Source organism: Thunnus maccoyii, chromosome 22, assembly GCF_910596095.1.
Source record: "Thunnus maccoyii chromosome 22, fThuMac1.1, whole genome shotgun sequence".
Classification (NCBI taxonomy): Eukaryota; Metazoa; Chordata; class Actinopteri; order Scombriformes; family Scombridae; genus Thunnus; species Thunnus maccoyii.
In genome coordinates, this window is record NC_056554.1 from 20,400,344 (window position 1) to 20,409,857 (window position 9,514).

The 9,514-nt window shown below is 37.9% G+C and overlaps 2 long non-coding RNA genes across 2 annotated transcripts; one reads left to right on the plus strand and one right to left on the minus strand.

Annotated features, from left to right (window-relative positions):
• Positions 1–2,653: 2,653 nt before the first annotated feature.
• Positions 2,654–3,328, minus strand: LOC121889003. The gene is made up of 2 exons (XR_006093408.1): positions 3,145–3,328; positions 2,654–3,026 (listed from the first exon to the last, which is right to left on the minus strand). It is a non-coding gene; the product is annotated as an uncharacterized LOC121889003 (long non-coding RNA).
• A 1,870-nt stretch (positions 3,329–5,198) lies between these two features.
• Positions 5,199–8,893, plus strand: LOC121889002. The gene is made up of 2 exons (XR_006093407.1): positions 5,199–5,303; positions 7,775–8,893. It is a non-coding gene; the product is annotated as an uncharacterized LOC121889002 (long non-coding RNA).
• Positions 8,894–9,514: the final 621 nt, after the last annotated feature.

The window sequence follows — 9,514 nt, forward strand, 5'->3', positions numbered from 1 at the left end:
CATCGCATGTTGGGCGCAGACTGGAGAAACAGCCATAAAACCTTGAGTCCTCTAAAAACTCTGGATGCATTTCCATGCATTCCATGCATTTCCATCACTGTAGGGTATTGGAGAAATACAATTTACTGAGCTTTGACAATTTTAGATTATTCTCAAATTTGTGCCTAGTTTATAAAAATTTTAAATTGTTTGGCCCCTCCTCCACTATGTGACTTTGTGTACACTCGCTCAGTAACCTCTATTAGATCCTCCAGAATATCCTCTATACGAGATTGTACTATACCATTTCGTCACACTGCATTTGGGCAGTCAGTGGACATTGTGGGTGTATGTGATGTGCTGTTGTGTGTGGCTTTGTATTTTGTATGGTGTGTTTTCCGGTGCAGTGCATCATTTATGCTTAATACTGCACACGGTCCTGTTCAATAAATCAAATCAAGTAGATTAGGGGAAATATAAAAATTGGTTGGTGTACAATGTGGTTGCGGTTTGTATTTGCTGATTGTGTTTCTTGCTCTGCTTTTGGTTTGGTTTAATCAGCGTAGGCACATTCGTGTCAGTCCAAGAGACAAGCGGAGCCTTTTGTAATGTGATGTCACGGGTTCACCGTCTTAGTGACTATTTTTCATGTTGTTCTGATTTCTAACTCTCCTGTCATTGCAGATCCTGCCACACCATCTGCCCTGCAATCACCCCATTCCCCTCACCTGAGTTTCCTCACCTATCTCCTCACCTGGATCCCATTAGGCTCATCAGTCATTCCTTATATATTCACATGCTCCTTGCCAGATTGTCTAGTGTGTTTGCCTAGCTTTCCAGCAGTTCTATATCTACCTGTTCGCTCGCCTGTTACCTGAGATCCTACCTGTTTCCCGGTCTTGAGATTTGCCTAGTCCCTTGGAGTTGTTTGCCTGGTTTGTGACCCCTGCTTGTTTGGGTTTTTTTTGGACTGATTAAAGAATACTGGACTCTGCTCCTGTCTCTGAGGTCTTGCTGTTGGGTTCTGAGGTTCTGAGTCATTACACGTGATGGCTTTAGAATGTGTGAGCATACGTGCAGAAAAACTTGTCTTCATATTTGTCCTTTCAGCTCAGACTGAAAAACCACTCCTTCAACACTCACACGCACAAAATCACAATATCACACTTGATGCCCCTTCTCACTCTATTCTTCCTCCCTCCTTCTCTGCTCATATAATGGAACATGTGATGTACTTATATGTAAATGACGCATAAGCAAACTAAACGCCTGCTTACAGTCCCCACGACAACATCACAGATCGTTAAACAAAAGCAATCTACATGCACCAGTTCAAACATGATATTCTTGCTATTACTAAGACAGAAGTTATGAGTAAATGTAGCTGTACATTGATTATCTGTCTTCACTCCTGCTCTGTTCAAGACTGGCCAATAGAGACGTGTCTTACATCTTTCAGCGAAATTCAGCTCAACAGCAAACAAAACTTTTGGATTCACAAACAAAACTTTTGGATTCACAAGAAAAGTTTTTGATTTGCATTTTAATCACAAGTTTATTTTACTTGCAATAAAACATTTTTGATTGCAGTGTCGATGGTTTTACTCCCAAATCTATTTTTTGATTGCAAACCTATTCCGTTTAATTGCATAATAAAGACACAAAAGTAACTCCATAGCTGCCTGGACTACAAAAAATTGGAGGTACGCACAGAGCCTCGATAAACACCCTCTGATGTGGAAATTTATGTCACGTGGACCTTTGCATATTCACAGACGTGGAAAGTATGATTTCGGCTTAAGGAGGGCCCCCAAAGAAAATCTTGCTTAGGGTCCCCTGTTGTCAAGAGCCAGCCCTGCCTGCACCAACCTCACTCTGGCTGTTTTCATCCATATCTGTGTCATCCAAATTTGCAGCTAAAACACAAATACACATCACAAAAATCCATGCTTGTACTCCGCTAAAACCATGCCATCTGACAACTATACAATCACAACTATTAGTAAAAATGTTAAAGGAAAAGACTCAATGCTTGAAACATTTAGAGAGAGCTCCGGTAGAACAAAACCATTAAACCTCATCACCATAAGGGACAAGAATTCAGGTATTTGCTTAAATAAACTCACATCAGTATGTCCATTTGTCATGTTATATAGACTGCAGTTTTTTTTTTGTTTTTTTTTTACCATTATTATTATCTTGCTGTGTCTAAATGTTTTCTGACCTGGTGAAGAGGGGTCGGAGCTGCCTTGGGCTTGACTTTGGCTGGCCTCTGCTAGACTCTGTTCCTCTCTCTCTCTGACACTGCTCTGAGTCATTTCCACTAGCTGTTGTTAAACGTCTATACTTCAGTTAAAAGTAGTTACAATACTGACAGAATGTGGCCACATGCGGCCCAGACCACCTCCGAATGTGTGTTAAAACCAGCTGATACAAATCATATAAACAGGCATCATCAAAAAACTAGTACCGACAAGAACAATAACAGGAAAATCCAAAACAATTCAAGTCACCCGATGAGATGTACCACATTATGTGCAACGGCCAAACAATGATCGATTGATTTATACATTAACAATAAAAATAACATCATGTGCAGCATCTCTGTAATAAATATAATAGTCTACAAATGCGTGTATATACATACGAACAACCACCTTCAAGTGACAAACAATTAAAACAAATTAGAACAATTTAATTGCTAAAAGAAGAGATACACCGTAGAAGCGAATGTGACTTTTATCATTTACGTCAACAATTTCCTGGAAATCAAACCTGTTTTCACATCATCTTCAGCAATGTGCAGACGAATCCAAGACACTATTACTTCCTCTCATCAGTGGCAGAACAGTCTCGATACCCATGAAGCGTAATTCTGCATGCCATGGAGTTTCCCAGGCCTCTTATCTGGCTGTTGCAATCGCAACATATGATATTTGTCCTCCTGTTATTCAGAGACATATTTTTCTTGTTACTGCTTTTTGCATTTTTATGGAGGTTTTGCACACGATTGTTCGTCATATTTGTATGACTCTGCTCTGTGGCGGCTGTACGACGAAAAGACAAAAAGGAAAATTGAAGAATTTAGTTAAATTCACACACTATTACACCGCAAGTTTACATGAAGCTATACACGTTATTTTGAGATGATGTATTTCTACTCACAGATGCAGTCAGCGGTGTGAAGGCGATCTGACCAGAGTTCTTCTCTTTGAACTTCAGCCTCACAACAGCAGACTTCTTTCTTCCGTCTTTCCCTCGCACATCATGTTCACCTAAAAGTAGCGAAGTAGTATGGAGGTTTGACTTTTTCTCCACCAGTTACCAGTACGTCATAGGGCAAAGTAAAGTAAGCAAAGTTTTCAGATTCATTTATAACTGAAATACTGTGGATCACAAAAAACAGGGAAATACCAGACATGAGTATAGTCACAAGATGGACTTAAACGGCCCCAAGTAGCATCAGTTCATGAAACCCCAGTTGTACACCTTTTTAAAATTATTTTATAACGGATTCCGGTTGTTCAGTAAATCCGTGAAACGTATCAATTTCAAATTTGCAAAAGAACTACTGAGACGTGTAAAACTGCACAAATGGAGAGTCTGACTGTATGAACCTTTAATTTAAATTTGTGTATTTTTTCTAAAAATCGTTTTCATTACTAATCTAATATTGAGCTATTTGTTTATTTTTAATATTAATAACTTGTGTATTTCGTTTACCTACTCGGACATCTTCAGGATCATATCGATTATCCTTATATTACTGTATTACTGTTCAATAAAGCGAAGGAGAGAAATGTAGCAGCATTTATGCGCCAGTAAGGTGAGAACATTTTTCTCCTATATAAAATAATCCTGAAGTATGAGCATTACTTTTTCTAGTTTACCATTCGGCAAGAAATGTGTCTTTTGTCAACAGTTTACAGTCATTTCTGGTGGTATTACGTCTAATTGAGGAGACATAATTCTCGATATTGGTTTAAGACAACTAATTTATTTTTGTTGATTCCAAATTATATGTGTAGCTTCTTCTTTTCTTTTAATCTCTGCAGCCGTAATCACTTATGTCGCTCTGCCGTGAGGCCTTTTATGGTGTTGACAGTATTTGGCCAGCAGATGGCGCCATTGTCCAGACATACTGATCGGTTAGGACGTTATGAAAAGAGATTCATTATATATGTATGTTATCCATTGTCTTCTTATTTCCAAGTTTTTGTTTAAGTACTACACATTAAAAGGTTGAGATGTTGCATTTTCTCTCTTTCGAAGAACCACACACGGATAGAGCGAGCAGAGGAATGAAAACAATCAAGTCTTGGCACGAAAATGTCTTAAATTTGATTCCAACTGGAAATATTTTCTTTTTCGGTTTTTAAAAAATATGCCTACAATCGAATTGACCTTTTGATTGATTTAATTTATTTCTTTAGTTATATTTGATCCAGTTATTTTAATGATGATAATTATTATTTTCTAATGTTTCATATGTTGTTGGTGGTTTTAAAGTGTATAAATATTGCTTTGTGTGGGTTGGATGGTTTGCACATTTTAATACTGCTGATAATAAAGCCACAAAGAATTCAAATCCACTGATTTATTATAAGCAGTGGTGCTTCAACGCCCCCTACTGGTGACACATGGTTAAATAACAAACCTGTTAAACGTCTTTTTACTATTACATTACATTCAGTCTTGTGTTCCTGCATTACTTACTAACTTATTGCAATTACTAACAAGACTTGTTTGTTGATTGAACAATAAGATATACACTGTAAAAGGGATTAGAAGTTTTAGTCAGATGGACTAGTGTAATCATGCTGAGTGAACTCATTGTCCATTACAACAAAGCAAGATGAGTTACAACAACTTCAACTTAAAAAAAATACTTAAAACTCATAGTAATCCGTTCAGTTAACTGCAAGTGGCAACCTCCGGGGCTGTAAAATGAAGCCAATGCGGAAGTGTCAAAAACTGCAGTTCCTCGAATGGCCACTTGAGCGTGGCTCCAAAAGCGAGTCAATCCCCATAGACCCCCATGTTAAAATGCCCAACTTTACACATTTTATTTTTTATTTTTTTATAACTCTTCCTCTAAAACCGCTCTTCAGAAACCAACGGCTGACGTCACGGTAACAACGTCCATATTTTTATACAGTCTATGGATAACTGCAAGTACTATGTTAGCGTCGTCATTTTATGTAACACGCATGCGCTGCTGTATGACGTCATGACGCCTTCCGCGCGGTCTCGCGCAAATCTGAAATAGAGCAAAGAAGCTGGCCGCCATTTTCCTCAGAGCTGGAACCGCGCGCCATCATCAAGTAAGCATATTTTAGCTAGCAACTTCATCGTAGGTAATGCGGATTAATTAATTCATTCATTTGTTGCATATTTCATGTTTTGTTCGTTTTGCTTATGGGGAATAAGTTAGCATGTTAGCGAACTAGCTAGCCGTCGGTTGTAAATTTTGCTGACAAATGGCGTCGGACCCCGCACCTGTTCATGTTCGCATCCGTTAGGGAGTATCATTTTCTTCTTTTTGTTGGGGAGTTTAAGCAAGGCGATGGTCTTTTTTAAACTTCATTGCTGCAAAAAAAAGCGACATCTTGCTTATAAAAAGCTTGACGGTATAAATTAATTAGATTATTTTGTCATAGAGATCCGCTCTATGTGTGATTACAGTGGAGCAGAGAGGCAGATTGACGTGTTGTTCGGCGTAGATAAATGCGTTGGTGAACAGCGGGGCTGTTCAGGCTTCTCCCCCCAGTCTGAGCCCGCGTTGTCATGCATGTTACGCCTTTATGCCCGGTTCTGTGTTTAAAAAAAACCCAACAAAAGGCAGAATATAGAAGTGTTTGTTACGCTGATATTGCGCGATCTCTGTGTAAAAAAGGGCCTCTCTCTCCTCTCCGTTGCCAGTGTCAGTGGACAGGCAGGAGTGGAAGAGCTCTGAAACTTTCTTGCACTGAACAGTTCCAGTATGTGATGAAATATATTAAATTTGTTTGATCATCACCTTCCCATTGTGCAATTGATTGATTAAAGACACACACCAGTAAAAGGTAAGGTAAAATTTAAATTTATTAAAGTTTAACTATCAACTTCACCTGTTCACCTGTATTGGCCAGGCACCATAAATGGTATACTAACATGTGTCAGCCGAAATAGATTTGTAAGATTTGTTGTGCGCTATTTTTTGGGTTTATTTAAAATACACAAATAGCTGAAGATGGTGTCTATTTACTGGAGGGGCTACTACCTTGGTGTTTCTGGCACTTGATCTTTGTGCCGTCCCTCAACTGAAAAGTCAGCTCATCCTTGTGCTCAGCGGTGGAATGTAACTAAGTACATTTACTCATTTACTACATTTAATACTGTACCTACTGTACCTAAGGACATATTCAAGGTACTTGTACTTTACTTGAGTTTTTTCATTTTATACGACTTTCTACTTCTACTCCACTCCAATTCAGAAGCAAATATTCTACTTTTTACTCCACTTCATTTGTCTGACAGCTTTAGTTACTTATCGTATCTTTCCTGTCCACTGAAAACCATGTATCTCCAAATTTGATGATTTTGAATGTTTGTCATAAATTGCAAGAATAACTATTCCTTTATGGGTTGAGAAAATTCTCCTACTTCTTTAAACTATTGAAAAACCTTCTTGGATCAGCTGGAAAATGCATCGTCACAAAGCTGAACACAGGGCTGATTTTAAAAATGACTGATTTTGCTACTGGAGTCTGGTTAAGGGAGAGGGAGCAATATTTAGCTTATATAACGGCAGTTTCCCTTTTCCTTTTTTTTTTCTTTAAAGTGGCTTAAATATGTTTTGCTGCTGACCCTGTCCACAGCAATATATTGCTCAGCTTCTGTGCTTTTTCTCCTGTCTGCTTCTCCAAACTGGGGATGTGTCAACCGCCATCTACTGTAGGTAATACACTGACTATCGACAAGTACCTCATACAACCCCACTTCAAATAATCCGAACTATCCTTTTAAAATGAAGGCTCTGTCTTTTATTTACCTGTTGGTGTGCTGAATTGTAGTATCTGAGCTCCATTGATGATGGCTTTTTTCACCATTTTCACTATTTCACCATGCACAAGCTTAACTCAGAGTGAAAATACTTGGAGTCATTTATTTAAGTGTAATGAACTTGGCACTGTTAAGTTTACCTAACTTAAATTAGTCAATGCAACAAGATGACTTGACTAAGTCGAGTCAACAAATCTTTTTTACAGTGTATTTGTTTTTCATCGTTGTTGTTCGCCTCAGATCTTTCCAAAACCTAAAAACGCGTCTCTGCGTCACTACAAATTCACATGAAGCCCTCACAAATTATATGTTGAGATTACGCAATTGTACTCACAGTTCCATGTAAATTACATCACTTAAGAAATGTTGAGATTCTACATATTTCGTAAATGTTGATATAATACATTTTGTTGAAATGTTGACTGATTTTTACATTTTAATATAAATCTGACACCAAAATTAATATTTAAGGCCTTTAAGGCCTTCACACACCGGATGTCGTTTTTTCAAGCGATTAATCTGCACCATGCCCAAGCTTAACTCAGAGTGAAAATACTTGGAGTTGATGGAACTGGAAACCTCAGAGTTTCCCATCTCAGGGTTACTCAAAGTTTTTAAACCTGCTTCCTGAAATAGAACCATGGGTTACACTTGTTTTTTTTCCTGCATCATGTGTCTATGCACTAAATGGTAAAGCATGTCTAAAGCACAGACACCTTTGTTGTTGTTTTTTCTTTGTTTTTGCATAAAGTCAACGGATTCTGAAGACGACATCATCAAGGGAATGGTGATTGGAATCCTTTTAGTAGCTGAAGGAACTCCTTCCACTTTCCTACAACGATGTTGCTATCGTGATCGAGGAAAAGATTGTCATGTGTCACCTGCGTGAGGTACCCAACGCTTTTGTGAACCTGATGGGACTGCTGTACATGCTGAACCTTGACTATCCAAAAGACTTCAAATACACAATTGAGGTGATTCAGCGCCTAATCATGGGAATTGGGTTGGTCTCCTGTACTGCCAAGGTCCACACACTGAAGAACAAATTGCTCAGATAGAGAGATGGGCATGTAAGATGTCTCTGCATTTGTCCCAAAGAATTCTATTTTTTTTGCCATTTGTCCATTGCACTATGTAAGAGGGGAAAAAATGTTTTCATGCACTGAGACTGTATTTTATGGTGCAGAACAGCCATTAACAGAGTGGATATTTGAGTAATGTATCAAGTATGTTTCCATGTTCTAATTTAGCTCTGTTGCTCTATTTGGAGGAAATGTGTCTGAGACACGTATTTTATGTTGTGGAGCAACGATGAACAGAGTCCTGTATTAAGGGAACTCTATGTAACTTCTGCAGAAAGATAGTAGATTGTCGAGTCTCATTCCCAGGTCGTAAAATACCCGTGGTTTGGTTTGATTCTCATTGTCACTTGTCCGAACCACCAACCCAAAATGACGGTATTTTACAACCAGAGAATGAGACTCAACAATCAACTATCTTTCTTCAGAAGATACATAGTATTGCTTTAAGTATTTGTTCTGACAGACAGTTTCTCAGTTTGAGAATTTTTTAAAACGTTTTTCTGCATTTTACTGCAGCAACCCTCAACACTCACTCCCCTGACTGGAGTCTGTTGAACAAGTCACTTATAATCTTTTTTTTTTTTTCTTCATTAAAGGAGGTTGCCCTGCTTTTTTACGTGTGGGACGCAATTTTTTTGAGCAGCCAAAAGCAAGGATGTGTGAGGGGGCCTGAAGGCTTTTGTTTTGTCTACACACTGATTTTAGCTTTTAAAAGCAACACTGAACACTTGTGAGTGAGTGGGTCGAAGTTGAAATACACTTTACATGAATAAAATTCTTGACTGAAATGTCTTCAGCTACTTTTTTTCATGTGTTAATATTTAGGTTGGACTTGGTTAGTTCTCATGTAGATTTATAGTAGCTTTGTAAGTATTGTTCGCTTGTCCTGGTAAGTTTTAGAAATCTGTCAACTTGTGTAAACTTAAGTAACTTTGTAACGTAAGTTGAGAGAATTAAGTATTTCATGTTGAGCCAACTTGATTCACATTTATAAAAACTTGATAAAACGAGTTCAACCAACATCTTTTTCACTTCTCTTAACTAATCTTTTCTAGTTCAAATTATTTGACACAGGAAGTTGAGTGAACAAACTGCATGTTGCATCAACTAATTTATTTAAGTGTGATAAACTTGACACATTATATTGACATAACTGAACTCAGAGAGTTAAGTCAACATACTGCATATTGTACGAAGTCATTTATTTAAGTGTAATGAACTTGGCACTTTTAAGTTTACCTAACTTAAATTAGTCAATGCAACAAGATGACTTGACCAAGTCAAGTTGAGTCAACAAATCTTTTTTACAGTGTATTTGTTTTTCATCGTTGTTGTTCGCCTCAGATCTTTCCAAAACCTAAAAACGCGTCTCTGCGTCACTACAAATTCAAGCCCTCACAAATTATATG